Source organism: Drosophila pseudoobscura, chromosome 2 (assembly GCF_009870125.1).
Source record: "Drosophila pseudoobscura strain MV-25-SWS-2005 chromosome 2, UCI_Dpse_MV25, whole genome shotgun sequence".
NCBI classification, from domain to species: domain Eukaryota; kingdom Metazoa; phylum Arthropoda; class Insecta; order Diptera; family Drosophilidae; genus Drosophila; species Drosophila pseudoobscura.
In genome coordinates this window covers 18,048,016-18,065,478 of record NC_046679.1, presented here as the reverse complement: position 1 = coordinate 18,065,478, position 17,463 = coordinate 18,048,016, and the positions used below count along the sequence as shown (strand labels likewise).

Genomic DNA, 17,463 nt, shown 5'->3' with positions numbered 1-17,463 from the left:
CAGCAATGAGTTCGATAGCCGTATTGTAATCAAAATCCACATACATACATATGTATGTAGCCTTACTTACTTGTAGGTAGCAGCTTCACAACTTCACTCACATATCAGCTCAGATGCCCCTTCATCTTTCCTTGTGTGTACGTCTGCCAGAGTGTGTGGCAATGTGTGGAAACGGTTAAATATATCGCTTTGTTTGTTATTGAAACAATGCGCCTACACATCGAAGTCGAACGCAAACATTACACATATATTCGCTTTGTTTATCCTGGGCACCTTCGAATACTTCGAGTGCGGATCGGAGAGGTCAAATTTGTTCATGACCTTCGCAGCCAGTTCTCCTCCTCCTCATTATTCGATACAACCGACAACATTTTGAACGATTCGCATTGATTTTACAATTCATTTTATAATTTAATTGGCCGTTTACAATAATGGAGTGTAGAGTCTTGTTTAACTTTCATTTAAACTGATAATTCTTTTTATTTGCAATTTTACTTGTACAAGCAAAAACCAATTTTCTCATAATACATAAATATATATATATGTGTACATATTATACTTAAGATATTTAAGTACTGTTAATTTAAAATTCCATAATTAATACTGAATACTGCTTCTGTTTTCTACTGAAAATTTGGCCGAATTGTTTTGCACATGAATGTGGTCAAGAGCTGCCATTATCCTCCTCGACCATTCGGGTATTCGTGCAAATCTCATGGCACTCAGAGATTATGGGACAGCAGGAAATACATACAGATGCAAATGAAAAGGAGCAGTAAAGAATTGTGGCTGGAATCAATGCACTGTAAGCCGGCGGAAAATATTTCGAGCAGGGACATAAATCAGATGGGCGTTAAGGATGCAGGGCACAGGAGGTGAAGTCGCTTGCCGAGATTCCCAAATCCCGTATTGGAAGCTCGCGAATGGTACGGCGGAGGGGACAGTCTCGGAGCGGACGTCATAATCGTTCCAGTGACAAGACATAAAATTTGAGTTTTACGATTTAACTGGGCCATAAAGCAACCAATTAGTGTCACTGGCAGTGGCAGAGTCTTTCCCAGTGCCTTGGCGGGGGCAGGGCGTGTAGATTGAATACTCGCCTACGGTTATGAGTGTGAAATTCGTTTAATTGCTTTATGATAATTCTGACAGCTCATTAAAAAAGTAAACGAAATACAAGAAGCTTAACGGTTTGTTTCTTGTTTTTGGCTCCTGCTTGGGCTTGGGAAGGGGCTTATACTCGTATTGGAGCTGGGATTGCGTTTTCCGTTCAAGTGACTTTTTAAGGAGCTGCCTAATATACGACTTCCCCCCCAGCACGCACAACCAGATTCAGAACCAGGCTCTGTCCCTATCCCTATCCCCGTACCTGCCCTTGTCCCTGTGTGGGAGTAATAAAAATGACGACAGTTTCGTTTTATTTTTTATGACAAAGCGTCGTCTGCGGTGTCTACTTCGTTGTCGCGCGCTGGAGCTCAAGTGTGTCCACAGATCCGTATATGTATGGGCTCCTCCCTCTGCCCTCTGGGCAGGTGGATAATTTTTATTGCCGTAAATCACAATGTCAATTGTTCTTGTAATGGCCGTGCCATGGATGGCACAAAAATGGAGACATCGAGTGGGCAGACAGGCAGACAGACAGACAGATACGCGTACGTCCGAGTATCTCAATTGAGCGAACAACTGAATTAAAAGAAAAACAAAAACAAATGCGAAATAAATCTGAATCACAATAAAAATGATTAGGATTGATGGAAAGGTTGCAAAATGTAAAGACGGTACCTCCAAGTACATGCCTTATCGCAATTAACCGAATCGCATGCAAAATTCATTTGCGGCTCTGCTCGTTGCAATCGCAGACCAGATCCAATTGCAATTGTCCCCCTTCCAAGTCGAATCGCAGCTTCTCTTATCAGCTATCAGTAGTCATTGGCATTGATCGATCAGGCCTGGGCCTAGTCGAACGAGGCCTGGCCAATCGATTGGGCGCAGACCAGGCCCGGCCAGAGCAGCTAGGTCCAAGTTGCCGGAGTCTATGTTTATTTGAGAGTCAGTCTTCGTCGGGAGTGCCGGCCCGATGCCACTTGATGGTCTTCTCTATGGGTGCTCGAGCAGTGTGCGAGAAATTTCAACCAACCCAATCGGGAGCCAGCATGAAGAAGAACAGCGTCCGGTAGAGAGGTGAGTAAACAAAAATGAAGAATGTCCGCTGATTGACATTATCCGGTGCACACGGGATCCATGAAACGTCGGTAATGGTACCCATACCCATACACCCAGCGATTGCCATTAAGGATTTCCGCTGCGGCCATAGTTCCTTTGAGCTGTTGGGGCGGAGTTGATGTCTCTGTTGCTGGGCATGTGGCATGGGTATGTGGCATGGGTACCACGGTATCGGGGAACATGGCAGGTTATAAAGAAATAAACAAGGCGTCCTCGGGATGGAATGCCAAAATGTTCTTGATGGATGGCTCGAGTGACCAGCAGAGCCCCGTTGTCATCTGGGTTTTCTCATTCCACGAATATTTCCAACTAAAAAGAAAACGAAACGAAAAATTATTTAATTTACTTAAAAGCTTCTGCAGCTGGTTCCATTTTCTCATTTTCCGCTGTTTTCCGTTGCATTCCGGTGTGTAGTCTTTTTTGACAGAATAAAATATTTAAGCGCAGAGGGAAAAAACAAAATCGAAGCAAAGCAACGAAACTTGAAATATATTCCGCTGTATCCGTGTGCGTGTGTATCTTTACATGTATGTGCGTGCGTGCGTGTGTGCGTGTGTGCGTGCTTGTGTATCTGTATCTTGGAAATGTCTAAAAGTGTTTCTACTTTGGCTCCCGATTCTGTTTTTGGCACTCTGCCTGCAGTTTGTTTTTGTTGGTTTTCCCATTTTTTATTCTCTGATTCCGTCTAGTTTTCCATTTCATTCCTCCACATTGCCCACAGGAGCAAAAACAACTACAACTACAACTACAACAACGTATCATCATCAGCATCAGCACGGTCGTCCATTGTCTTTTTCTTATATTGTTTTTCTTGGCAATTTTCGTTTCATTTCCCTTCCACTACACTCAAAAAAAACAATGCATCGAAACGATGATATTTAGTAATGAATTTGATACTACTCGTATATTATGTACATTTTCTAGCTGATATATTCCGGCTTGAACTCAAAACCTTCTTATTATCGTATCTCATACCAATAACAAGTTTCGTTGAGTGTAGACACACCTTCTCACCCATTCTCAGCTCGTACTTGCAATCGTCTCTTTCGCATTTTCGTTTCGCATCATAATTTTCCATTCAACGACGGCGACAACAAAGGAACACCATTGAAAATCAAGTTCCTAGGGGTGGATCCATCTTGGGCGGAGTACGACTTCGAGGCCCAGAGAGGGCCTACTCAGCCGGCCGAAACGCCTTCCTAGTTCAAGTCCCGTATTTAGGGGGGTTCCATTTCCCTCGGGGACTTTCCAAATGTGCCGTAAGCAAAGCACGCGCCGATGAACGAAAGGAACGGCAGCAGGAACTCAATGGAACGTCACATCCAAGTTCGAGAATACAGAATACGTGTTCTTAGCTATTTTCAAGTTTTGTCGTTTTAATTTATTGACCATCAGGTAAATGTAGCAACTAAGGTTGATCCGCCAGGGGTAAATCGCTTCAAGCCCGATACTTTTCTATCTCTTTTTATTTCTTATAAACTTTGATAAAGAGGCGTACACATAAATCAATCCCAATATGGTTTTCTGTATACAAAAATGCACATAATTTGTGTGTATATTGCTTGACTTGCGCTACTAGTCGAAGTTTGTATACTCTGATTGAGTCCTAGAGTACAGCCAAACATTCTATTGATTTTAAGCGACTCTTTAAACCCTTCTGGAAATGTGTTCAACCATATTTCGTTGATAGGAAATATCTGTTCTCTGGCCTTAGGCGATTAGGCCCCCCCACTGGTACTACAACCCAGAGTACTTCCAGAGGAAACATAAAACAAATGTAGGCATGTAGGAAATGTAGGAACAGAAATAGATCATAAAGTAAAAGTTTGACAAATTGGAGCGTGTCAGGTGAATCTAGTTGAAAAATCACATAAATTAGAAATCATAAAAAGCGACAATGGAAGCAGCAATAAGGAATAAGGCGATAAGGAATTATAATTAATTGTTGATGTTTGAAAAAACGATCCACTATCGCAAAGAGTCAAACGCAAGGCCCTGATTCAGTTTTGTTTTAAATATCTGCGTTAGTTTAATCTATTCGGGACTAAGTAAGAGAGCGAATGTTTAACCAAGGGGAAATTATGACTGGTGGGGATGCCAGGCGGAGTGGAGATGACGACGGGGCCGAGCTCAGGATTCAATTTGTCTGAGCGGCTGCTTATCTGGTATAAAACCAAGTGAGGCAGCAACCGAGGAATGCCAAGCGCTGCATTGCCACACCGACCGACCCCTCTCCCTAATCCGATGATGATGAAGCCGACTGGGTAGCCATGATATGGCCACCGCGCTGCATTCATTCTGCTGCCACACATCCAAGCTCATGCACACACCAGCTGCCACACGAGCGGTGTGCCGTTGCCATATCTATCGCCATATGGCGCGGCATCCACTGAGAACTTTTAAAGTGGCGTCATGTACGAGAATTTCCGTCAGCGGAAAAGCGAGATGCTTCCCGGGGTCGTCGCAATGCGAAAACTGGCACATGCGCAAAGCCGGACCAACTAGGGAGCCGGGCCGGGCTTGGGACACGGGGAGCAATCAGCGGTGGTGTGGTGGCACCCGACGGGGCGACGGGGACGGGGCCACCGAGCTTTTTAACTCACCTGATAGAAATGAGCACAAAATGGATAAGATCTCCAAACTAATGTCGAGGTAAATCTGGTTCAGCTTCAATTGCATCGATCTGGGTTTTGCACCATCCGATTCCGACTGAAAGTACCAGATAAAAAAGATTTCATAAGAAGATTGGGCAAAATAGTTGAATTTCGATGAGTTTTAAATGCTCAACGATTTGGTTTGCTCAGGGAAAGAAAGGCACTCGTTTTTACCAGCAATAACGCGAATAAAATATTTAAAATTATTACTAAAACTTGTTCCTTCCTGCCATCGATAGGGAATTTATTCGCCAAAGCCGAACCGCTTACCGTAAATTGCAATTTATGCTCAGCGGCAAGCCGAGCCCCCCTCCAGTCAGTGCTCCTCCCTCTCTTTGTCCTGCGGCCTGGAGAAACCCGTTCCACGAGCTTCCGAGGCCCCTGAGCAGAGCCCGAAACGGAGGCTCCATTTCAATTTGAATTAAGTAATCATAACTAATAATTGTTCGGCGTCCACTGCATCTGCATCTGTTGTTTTTGGGTTCGTTGATCCATGGGAATGGCCGCCATGCGCCGCCATCGAGAGTGCCCCGGATTCGCATTTGGATTCCATAATTTTTACGACTCACATCTCCGCACTTACTCTCTGGTCGATTGGACATCGGCCCACAGACACCGTACTCGAATGTGGTCGAATGGTCAACTGGGGAACTATTAGGCGATGGGCGTATGAAGTGCAACTCTCCATTTCTCGCTGAGCAGCGCAATCAATTGTCAGGGCAGACAGTCCGATCGGAGAGGGCAGGGGGGGTGTCCGTGCAGCTGAAGCAGAATGCTATACGAGGGCAAATATTTGTGCTGCCTGTCGGCATGTGGCACAGACCAGAGGCCAACCCGTTCGAAAATATAAAAAAATATATATTTAGAAAATTGCAATTTATATGGCTGCCATAAACAGAGGCTGCGACGCTTTCACTTTTCCCGGAATGTTAGAGACGCTTCATTTTTTGACCAAAACCTCCGTCTTTTTGGGATAATTGCATTCAGAGCGTAGCAGACGCAGGTCACAGCAGACGCAGGTCACACCCCCGGCCCTGAACCCTTTCCCGCACAGTCGGAGATCACCGCGGACGTTCCATTTCCGCAGCGGGATGAGAGACACGAATACAACTGCAGGTCGTACGATCCTCAGTGGAGGGACCTCACATACATAAGTGAAGATTGAGAAAATATGAGGATCCGGAAGGTTGTCTGACGAATTGGGCTAATAAGAACCATATATGGATTCTCGGAACGGGATCCAGCAGCCAGCAGTATTTGTATTAGTTTTCATTCCACCTAAGAATTCTGCTTAAAAGCAGCAATTCTCAATTCAGATTGGAGAGGAGACCTTTGGATTCTATAGCTGGATATTTTGCATTAATAAGTATGGATATCCAGTATAACCTTGCTATGTAAATTAGAGGTGGAAAAGCACAGAAATATGTTGGATATTTTACAGTTTCGACTGAGTTTCTTTCGATTAAGTTTCTCCCATATATCCGAGGCATTGCAATTGACACCTCCATCTCGTTCAGCCGTTTAAAGGTATTCCCTTGCCTTGCTTTGAAGATTCTTTGAAAGCGACTGACGTGACCCTCGTTCCGATAAAATCGAGCATACATAAATAAATCGGAACACGAGTAAATACTTACAACAAATCAACACGAAGAGTGCGGGGAAGACGTGGGGAAACGTTTTAGTTTTCCATTTGATTTGCCCCGCCCGGCTCCGGGGGAAAATATTAATGAGCAAAAGTTTCTGCTCCGGAGTAGACCTTTTATGGGATTTCTATATGGACAGACATGGGAACAGACAGACCCGCTAGTTAGCCTCCTCCTCCACTTTGGTATGGACATGTTTGTCATTTACAAGTTGCGCTGCCAATTACTCTGAGGACCACGGAGCACTCCACGACACAGTCCTGCCCATGCCCATGGCTCTGGCTGCTCATTACGAAAATGAAAGCAGTTTTTCTGGCACGGACGGACGGAGAACGGTAGCCGGAGCGGAGCGGCAAATGCTTGACTAGAATTTATGCACACAAGCATATTCCATTGGGGAATTCGAATCGAGGTCGGGCGAGCTCTGGTGCTGTCTATCCATCTCTTTTCTGTCCGTCCGTCTGTCCGTATGTCTGTCTGTCTGTTTTTCCATCAAACAAGGAAACTAAAAAGTTTTGCAAAAAGCATCACATGAAAATAGGAAGAAAAAAATGATGACGCCCTCGATGGGGGCCGGGGGCGGATGATGCTCTGAAAAATAGACAAACAAGCAGCAACAACCACTCGACGGGACGATGGTACTACAGTGGGTGGAAAATGGCGAACGGGTGGAGCCGTAGCAATGGCACTAACAGTAGCAGGGGTGTAAAGGGCAACACGACCTATGTGAGCATAAAATCGGGCTCGAACTGGAACTGAAACTGGGACTGGGACTGAGACCTGTGGTGGGGTCTGTATGAAGCATCGATGTCGGCATAATCGAATGAGCGACGAGTAATGGAGCGCACGGAAGACCCGCAACTGGACCCCATGGAATATGAATGCATCTCGAGCATCTTCCCGAGCATCTTCTTCTATCAATATGCGAGTAAATATGCCAGGCCGCCTCTGTGGGAATACGACCACAAGTATCTCGTGGTGCGTGAACGGGGGGCCACAGCCACAGCCACCGATCCCCTCACAGTCCCCTCCCCTGGAAACAACTATGAATTTATTGTATTTTCGCTTTCTGCAAACACGAAAGCGCACTTTCCGAGGTAATGGGTTGGGTCCGGGCCCGGGCCCGGCTGTGGGTGGGGGTGGGGGAGGCGCTGGGCCGAAATGAATTGAAATAAAATGATAAGCGTGAAATAATAATGAGGAGCGTGATCCGGCATAAATCGGGTCGCTCACATGATCCGTACACATACTGCCAATGAACAAGGACTGGGACTGGGTCTGGGTACGGGTCCGGTCATTCGTGCTCTGTATGTAATCGGCTGTGAAAAGTATTTGCATGTAAGCATGCCCAATGTACCGAAGCCCGTATGCACTCCCACTCCTGGTATTAAATGGATGTCCTTCCATTTTGTAGTACCGATCAGCGAAATTTGTATTTGCTTCATTTAAACAGCATTTCTTTGTTTTCTACCTCATTTCAGTTTGATTCCCGTCCGACCCCTGGGGCGAGAATGTCGCCAGGCCGCAGCTGTTCCAGGTAAGTCTGCATCCAAAGCGTCTCTCATTTGTTTGGATATATGCTAAATAAAAGTAATAATAATGGCGATGCGCATAAAACCCCGTATGGCATCCGCCAAGCTGTCCAATTGAATCGAGCCGCTGGTGCAACTGGGGAGAGACAGCAGTCGGGCTTTGTTCTGCCGGAAGATCCCTAAAACGCTCCACATTCGTACGCCTGTTTCGAATTTTATTTGCAAACATGATTTTTGCTAAATTACTTTCCTAAACGAGGCGGAGGGCTCATATGTGCTGTGTGGCATATGAAATAGTTGCGACCCAATGCTGTACCTTTTGCCATTTATTTTCCACACCCTCCCGCCCCTGCCCAAGACCCAGTTCACAGAATGCTGCCTCGATATGAAAAAAGGCAAAAGTTGATCAAATAAATGGCGAAATTTCCATATTCCAGCGATAAGAACAGAAACGTGTAGCTCAAAGATTTCCATCAAATCGAATCGGAAAGTCGGGGGGGGACGGGGAAGGGCAGAGAAATCGCCTGCCCATGCGACCGAGTAACAAGTTGTGCGAATCTCTATGTAAGGGTAGGGGGAGGTTTTCCGCAGGCTGTCCTGCGGGGTTGGAGCTTCTGCGAGGCAGGTGCAACCCCCGTCGCTTAGCTAAGTAAATGGGTTGGCCGACGAACGTGACTCGCCTTGAAGCCCGCCATCGCCCTGCCCCGATAATGGAGGGCACATGACGGCTTCGCCGGAGCTACTGCTGCACCATGGAACATCAAACGAACTTTTCTGAGCAGCAACGTCCGAATAAAAAGAAGTGTTTGAAGAGAGATTTATTAAATATTTGTAATTGGCCAAAGTATAGCAGCGGCATTTACAAATCGAACCGAGGTTTGAGATGTTTTTAGAAAATGAGAAATGGGATCTTATTCTTTGTTTTTGATTGGGAATACATACAGGTATTATTGAATTAATGGCCTGAATCCCCTTTGTTGTTATTGGAGCTGCGAAAAATTTCCCAAATTTCTGAGAATAAGACCAAGATACATAGATGTACATATGTGTCCGATCCTTCACACTGCTGGCATGTTTCCAATAACATTCTCCCAGACCACATAAGCCAACCCAAATATTTGTTTAGTTACAAGAACAAGAACTTTTCAAGCTCTCCCCGATTTAGATGGCATTTACAATAAGTAGTTCCACTGTGCGTTGACATCGCAAATCTTGCGAGGAAGCGGAAGCTGGCCAAAGCCGGCCACGACTCCGAACTAATGAGGAATACACGTAATTACATGAGGTTACACAATATTAGCAACCCAGCTCCATATCTGGCTCGGCCCTCGGCACTCTCTTACTGCTTCCCTGCCACTCCTCCATCGCCCCATGTGCTCTGGTGTGCATAGTTGCGTTGTAGGAATCAATGCCCAGAGAATGAGACAACCCCAGAAATTTAATAAACACGCAAGTGCACGGAAGTGAATTCTCCCGTCAGTCTCTTATGTAAGTCGCTCCACCTCCACTTTCCCTTCACTAAGACGGCAGACGTCTTTCCTTTGTGGTCGGACTCTGACTCTGTGTGTCTCTGCCTCTGCCTCTGCCTTTGGTCTTGGGGCTGATGTCTTCAGGCGGTAAATAAATACCTCGTTTATTTGCCTGACTTTTGCCCGTTTCATTAAGCGCTCTCCACACTCGCTTCAATTGGTTGCTTTATTTGCGGCTTCAATTTGCCTGCCTTTTGTGCCTTTTAATTAAATGTATCTCTCTCCCCTCTACCCTCTTCATTGAGCCAAAACCAAATAAAATAGTCCACAGATTGTTAAGAAGGATATTGTCGGTATATTGATAAGTTAACGGATGGTATTGCGCAAATTTAATGAAATTTTAGCCGAAACAGGTGGAATTTTCAATTGAATCGCAAACTATCGTATATAGAATTAACTCGAATTTTAGTGTTATTAAATGTTTCGTAATTGTCTTTATGTTCTTGTATATATGTAACGCAAAACGAAAACCATTGATGCAAGGTATCTCTGGGAGAATATCTCTCTACAATATCTCGAAAAGGGTTTGGCGCGGCAAAGCACTTTTTGCTCGGCATGTCTGAACAGCTGTAAATAAGTAATGAGATTGCGTCTGTAGAAGAGGACCAGAGAACATGTAAGTGGCTTGGCTTGGCTTGGCCCCCCACCCCGATGCCGGACCCTTGGAACAGGTAACTTGACGCTGTAAGGTCCGCTGGGGCAGAGGCAGATGTGGGGAACTTCATTTGAAATGTTAATCAGCGCTGCGTGGTGCAAAATTCCAATTGCCAGGCGAAGGTGAATTAATTTTATTAATTTCTTAGATACATTTGCATGGAGAGCCACCCATCACTGGCCGTTCCCGCTTCGAGTGGCTTGATTACATTAAGGATGCGCAATTAGAAAGGCCCGCAGTCTTCCAAAAAAAAGTCAGTCCATGTCCATAGGCTGGAAGGGAAATGGGGAGGGTGGAGGCGGTGGCGGTGGCCAGAACTCAATTTCATTAAGTGCCAGAAGGTGCTGCCATTCCCATTCCCATTCCCACTTCACCTTCCTAGGCTGCGGGAATTAGTAAAAGAGTTCAAGGGGCAGAGGGTTAAAATGGGTTAATATTCTGCAGCCTGCACTGGAAAAGGAAATTCATTCTCCTTCGAAGATAGCTCGGAAAAACTTTTGTGTACTTTTGGACAGGCCTCGGCTTACCTTCCTTATTTTTAGAGGGAATATATTTTCTTGCGGTGTACTTTGGTCCCATTTCTCGACATCCCATTGTATCTGAGGGAGAATTTTGTGCGATTCCCTTGCGTTTGATTTATTTGCGTCAGAATGCTGGAGGCCACGGCTAATGAAACGTGTGGAGGGGCACGGCCGCAAGTTGTGAACAGACATAAACAGCTGCGCACCGAACGGGTGCGAGTTGAATGGTGGGGTGAGGGTGAGGGCTGCATATGTGTCTATGTATATATTTCAATCTCTGGCCCGATACTGCCACGGACAAGGCACCGTAATTGCTTCGCACCTCTGCACGAATGTACACACATATAAATACATACGTATGGGCGAGAATGTACGCAGAGGTGCCGCAATCACAGCCAAGTCTCAGACTGAATCTCACGTGGCATCAACAATGAGCAACCACTGCAAGTCAAAGATGACCTGTCCCGCTCTCTCTGGCAGGAGACGCGCACACGCTGCGTCCTTGTCGCGCATACGCACACAGGCATACCCAGGTAGCGCTCTCGGGCTGTTGGCGGCCATTGAAACTGGCAGCCATTCCCCCTGCCCCATGCAACCATGCCACGACCAACTCGAATTCGACTGCGCAAGCAGCGCACACACACACCACACCATAGAGACAGAGATTGACTTGAATCGAGGCAAAAAATCTGTTCATACCTTTTGCTGTTACTGGATTTAAATTTATATTCCTGGCAGTGGCTGGGGACTGGGGCCAGTCCGGCCCCATTCGTAAACACGCCTCAGTGGGGCACAGCAGATAAATATGAAGCAACGGATAACGTTATAATCGAGTACCTCTGCTATAAGATACCTGCTAATCGGTTCCACCGATGTGGACTCCACAAGTGTGAGGTCCAAAAAGTCTTCACAGCTCGACCTCGATCCAGAATGAATGGAATTATGTGGGCCGCATCCATTTGGCTGTTACATACTGTTTACTAAAAACATTATACCCTCGAACTCTCGGAGCACGGGGTATAAAAACTCAAATTGTTTGTGTTTCAGTGGCTGACTGTATGGGGGTGTGGGTCGGCCTGACTCATAGAGCACATTTGTTATAGCCTGTTTGTGTGTGTGTGTGTGTAGGGGGCTGGAGAACATTTACTTACATTTTTTAATGCACCCAATAAAGAAAACAAAGCACAAACAAGTTCTTTCTTTTTATTTGTATTTTTAAACTCAGGTTTATTTATTTTTAAGTGGTCGCCATAGAAATGGCAGATATTTCTTGAATGGAAAATATGTTTACTATCTACTACTGTTTCTCATATATCATGGGATTGCATTTGTGAAATCAACATTTGTGTCATTTTATGGCACAAGCCCAATCGCTGCCAAAAAGGCCATGAAATATGATTGATGACCCTTGTTGCAGCGGCAATTAACTTGCGGTGCGGTGCTGCATCGTAATGTCTGCCAATCTGCCAGTGAGCTAGGATAAGATTAGAATACTTACAGCGGGAATACAGTGAAAGGCACGGAGGCGTGCATTGAACCCAGTCTTTTGTGACACGACCACGACTATCAGGACAAACCCCACCGAGGTGGAATATAAATGGCCGCATTTCTCAGCGCAATCCAAGCTTCGCCCTGCTTATATGGCCGAGATCTCGAGCTCCCGTCGGCATTGGGGGAGGAGCAAAGTTTTTAAAAATTTATATTATTTCTGAGTAGTTGCGGGCACAAACTATGAACTATGAACTTTCCTCCACCCACCCGACCCCACTCTGCGAAGGAGCTCCTCCTCAAAACTGCGTGGCTTAGTGCGCGCGACGAACTTTGGAGAGCAATCGTGGAGTCTTATCTTGGGGGATTTATGCCAAATGATGGCAGATTGCCAAACTACGCTGGGGAGAGACGGGATTCAAATGGAACTGGATACGAGGACTGGGCAGGCATTGCGCTCCCTAGATTGCGAGTATTTGGCTGGCTGTCTGTCTTGTTTCTTGTTTCTCGTTTCTCGTTTCTGGTTACTTTTATTTTCGTTTATTTTTCTCTTTTTCTCGCTTGTTTTTTACAATTTTCTCTCGAGTATAATGGCTAGAAAAAGTTGTGCCGTCCCCGAGACAGCAAGAATCTGTACAGTGGACTCCACTTGGGATAGAATCGAATAAAAGTATAATGAGAACTCGGAAGAAGGTTCTCTTTCAGCTGAAACCTAATCAGTCTTATACTCTGACCTGCTGAATGAAATCTATCACATATTTATATTTATCTTAGATATAATATGCTCATGACTTTGTGTGCCTGCGCTTAGCTTTTGCTCCCATTGTGCGGCGCTCTGCTGCTTCTGCTGTTTCTGCTGGTGTTGCCACCGTAGAGCCAATTTGTTGCGGTTCATCAATATGCCACGCCACACACGCCACTCCACGCCAGGCCACGCCAGGGCCTGGCCAACCAACCAAATGGCCAGGGAGCGAAGCCAACCAGCATCGGAGTCAAACGGGACAAACGGATGCGGATGTGGTTGGGTGGCATGGAGCCACGGTCCGCCCCTGCGCAGATTTGCTGGCCCATGTTTGTGGGACCTTGGGGTCCTCTCGAGGGGCGCGTCGTGGAATGGACCGAGACTCGTGGTCGTTGAGGAGCTTAAGTGGCTCCACGTACTGCTTCTGAAAAAAATATGTGCATAAATTTAAAGAATCTCAATTTACTTGGTTCGTGTTCATTTGTGTTCCGGCTGCTGCAGTCCCGTCGATGCCCCGATCCAGGGATCGACAGTGACTCCTGTGCTGCCCTGCCTTGCCCTGCCCTGCCGTGGTCTGTCTGGTGATTTGTGAGCCCAATTATTGTACACTTTCTTGTCTTCTTGCCTGCCTCCTCCCACTCTCACTCTCACTCCCACCGCCTCTCCTCCCTCTCCACCTTTTGGTCGTGGTCGTTTTTTGTGGTTGTCACTTTGTTATTTATTCAGCGCCATGGAGCAGTCTGGACAGGGCTGTCGATGCTGGGCTGGGTTGGGTTGGGGCTGATGCTGGGACATGGTTCTCAGACGCTGGGGCTGTTAATGAGTTCGTTCGTCTCCGGTTCGCGCTCTGCGCTCCGCATTTGGATGCTAATGAGTGGATGGCATCCAATAAATTTAGTTCGCCGGGCTTTGCTTTTATCGCTCCACTTGCATAATTCACGGCGCTGCAGGCTGCCCCCAGCCCCAGCCCCAGCCCGACACTCCGCCGAGGCTACAGAGGTCAATATAAATTTATGGGTCGCGTTGTTAACGCCACTGATTACAAATTATTTGTATTGCTCTTTTGCAGTTGGCCCTTTTATAGGCCACCGCCACCCTGGCTGGTTAGCGAGCGAGTGAACTCCAAGGTTGTCCTTTTCTTCTCCTCGATGGGGAGGAGGAGTAAGGATAAGGAGACCTCGGTGAAAGCTTTGCCGAGATCCTTGGCGATTTAAAATGGTTACTCTCCCTGCCTATCAATAAAAACGTGCTTACAATAACTTTAACTACAGTAGTCAATGGGTAAAGTGATCCAATTAAATGCCAAGACATTTACTGAACGGGTTCCCACCATTTTCAATAATTCAAGTAAATATGGTGTTGTTTACTTCACTAAACAAAGTATTCAACTCAAACAATGTTCAATCTTTAAAATGATTGAATATGGCCAAGAGTTCACTCTCTCGGGCGGACACTGTACTCCAGTTAGTAGTTATTCATGAATCAGAAACCTATTAGCAGCTATGCTAGAACTTATATGCCACTAATAAAGACGTATGCATCTCCAGGTAGGCATACAAATTTCCACTTAGAAGACTGCGATTAAAGCATTAACACTAATTAGCCGATGGGGTTTCCTGCTATCGGAAACAGCGTTTGGTTTTCATTTCGTAATGGGCCGACCTCACGGAATCATTCCGGATCAATGAGTGCTAGCATTTTAAATAAATAGATAGATCTCAATATACTTATGTGTCTCTGAGATAATAATATTGAATATTGAAATATACTCCGTTGGTTTCCAAACCATACAGGGTTGGAGCAGCAGCAGCTATTAGTGGAATATGATTGAACATTGATTTCGTTTGTGAGACCACAAAGTCATCTCCACAAATTGGCTCTTTATTTATGCATTATTTGGCATTTTATTTATGCAATACAATAAATACAAAACAAATTTTGTTGTGGATAGAAACGGTGTCCATCCTTTGACATCTGACTGCGTTGGTAATGGGCACCGAAATGGAACGGGGATGATGGAAGATTTTGGCTTGCCCCAGGGCTCCTTAGACTTGAAATTTTTTGAGCGGACAGCCAGTATGACGGTACCCCTAATAGTAACCTAATGAGTGGATCTTGCGAGGTTTCAAAGAACGGAATCCGCCCAGGAAGAAATCCAAGTTCCAATTGGCCTCGCAAGAGTGACGCCTGGCGGGCGTACCGGGAAGCTGCTCCGAGGCCAGATATCCTTCAATTCCAATCAGCAGTGGAGATAAAAACGGTTTCCCGCCAGGGGGCGCTTCAGTCGGACGGGCTGTGCTGTGCTGCTGCGGACCCAGTCTTTTGGTGCGGTGCGGTGGAGGGGGGGGAGCGATTAATGGCTGCTTTACACTGGTGTTTGTGCGTGCACTGGTGAGCGTGGCGGTGCGGCGTTTCTCGGCGGCCATTCTGGATTTATCTGACTACATCCACCACCACTGGGCCTTTTCTCCTTTTCTCGCACATGCGCCGACACTCGGCGCAGATAAAGTTTCGATTCAGGCGTGGCAACGCGAACATCGACGTCGGTAGCGACAGCGACAGAAGCAGCGGCAGCGCCGCCCACGCACACCAGTGCACGCACAAACACAAACGCAAAAGTGCCATCGCTCTCCCTCGCTCCGCTCCGGACTGGGACCGCAGCGCGTGTCTTCCATTATTAGAGACCTCGTTGCCATGGAAACCCTACGCGTTGGTCGCCGGGGCAGAGCAGAGACCGAAGCAGATACTCAGATACAGATACAGCTCAGACCGGTACTAGTATGCTGCAGAGAGCGAGACAGGGCATGGAATGGGCCTGGCTGCGGCGTCACCCTGGTCGTCACAACAGCTCGAACCAGCATCGATTCCTTGCGCAGAGCAGGCGAGAACTTTCCAGCAATGTGCCAGGACTGAAAACAAAATCATAGTCAACCATAAGGCAGGACATACTTTTAAAAAAAGGATTCGAATAGTTCTGTGAATCAACCCGACAAATGAATCGATAGATGATGGGACCCAACCATGGACAGAAGGCCTAACTGGGTCTGTCTCCAGCCCCTCTCCACTGCCGAGACTCGACTTGCCGTCGGCACTGGGAGCTCAATTAAGATTCCCCCACGCCTCGCATTAATGCAAATTTCCATTCTTCGGACCACACACTGACGCCAGCTAATTGACAATTAGCGGGCAAATTGTGTTCCCTGCTAGATGGGGAGGGGCAATCGCTTGAATGGATTCCTGAACCATGATTAATTTAGGAGGCAATTGCTTAAATCAAGAAAATATGTATATGGGTGTAATGGAAGCGCTGGTATTTGCAATGTCAAACTCTGCATATCCAGGGATCAGATCAGTCAGACCCTGTCTCTCATGGAATGGGAGTTGTTCATTCACTGGACAATAAGCGCAGCAGAATTTGCATATCTTAAATGCAGAATTTATTTTAATTTAAACATTGCATAAAACGTACTTCTTTATCTGCACTCACACTCGCACTTACATATACAGACAGTCACAGTCAGTGAGAACACGACTTCACTAGGAGCTTCACTAGGAAAATGGGGACGGGGACGGGGACTAGTCGGAAGAGGATAGATCCAGCTGGAACTACAGGAACAATTTATGCAAATACCTCGACTCCGACTCCGTGCTAGGCCTTCCAAGATGCCGCTGGCCAAGATGGAATATTTCAGTCACGTTAATTCATTTCACGTTTAATTCACAAATAAAGTTCGTAATTTATATCGTGCTTATAATGCATGCAAATTTATTGGTTGTGAGGGGATTCGCTATCCCCTGCAGGTGAATCCATTAAGTGTTCGATTTACATCCGATATGGCTGCCAAGGTGCGGTAGCCAAGCGCGGTCAACCATTCGCCCGCTGATTTATTTAATAAAGGCCCAAGGGCGAGACCAAGCACCATGCCCCCGACAGTGTCTCAGGCCCAGGTCCTAAATCCAATTCGCATCTCAGCGTGCACTTTGTGGGTCTGTGCCTCGCTGTTAACGACTTGATAAACAAAAGTTCTCTCCTTGGCAGCTGCCACACACAGCGCAAGCCGGAAATAATTAAGCGACCCAAAGTTTGTCAGCTCAAGAATCCGCAATATGGAAGAAACTGGAGGCCGATGCCGAGACGAGGTGACGAATTTCATTAGAAGCCCGCCTCACCTCACCTCCCGAAAAACAGACTGACAAAATATCACGGCGAATGGGGAGGAATCTGCTGGGGACATAAAAACTTTACCAAAAATATTGGCCAACACTTTTGGCAGCCAAATTAAAAAGAAACACAACTCATGTGGCAAGAGTTCGGCCAACTATAAGTTGGTTTCCCCCCAGTCCCCCAGCTTATTCCACGACCTGTTCGAGATTCCGTCTCGGGATATGCTATTCATAAAGTAAGCCAACACAAAAAGTCAGATGGAATCATATTTTCTTATTTGTCGAGCTTATCTAGGCCGGCATTCCCTTGGC

The 17,463-nt window shown here is 46.3% G+C and overlaps 1 protein-coding gene across 1 annotated transcript in view; it reads left to right on the top strand.

The window, feature by feature from the left end:
* The first annotated feature begins 1,985 nt into the window (after positions 1-1,985).
* Positions 1,986-17,463, top strand: part of abd-A (abdominal A) — a 93,125-nt gene continuing 77,647 nt past the window's right edge. Inside the window, exons 1-2 of the transcript XR_004468555.1 lie at positions 1,986-2,181; positions 8,002-8,057. The gene's annotated coding sequence lies outside the window, so the exon portion shown is untranslated. The remainder of the gene's footprint in view (positions 2,182-8,001; positions 8,058-17,463) is intronic.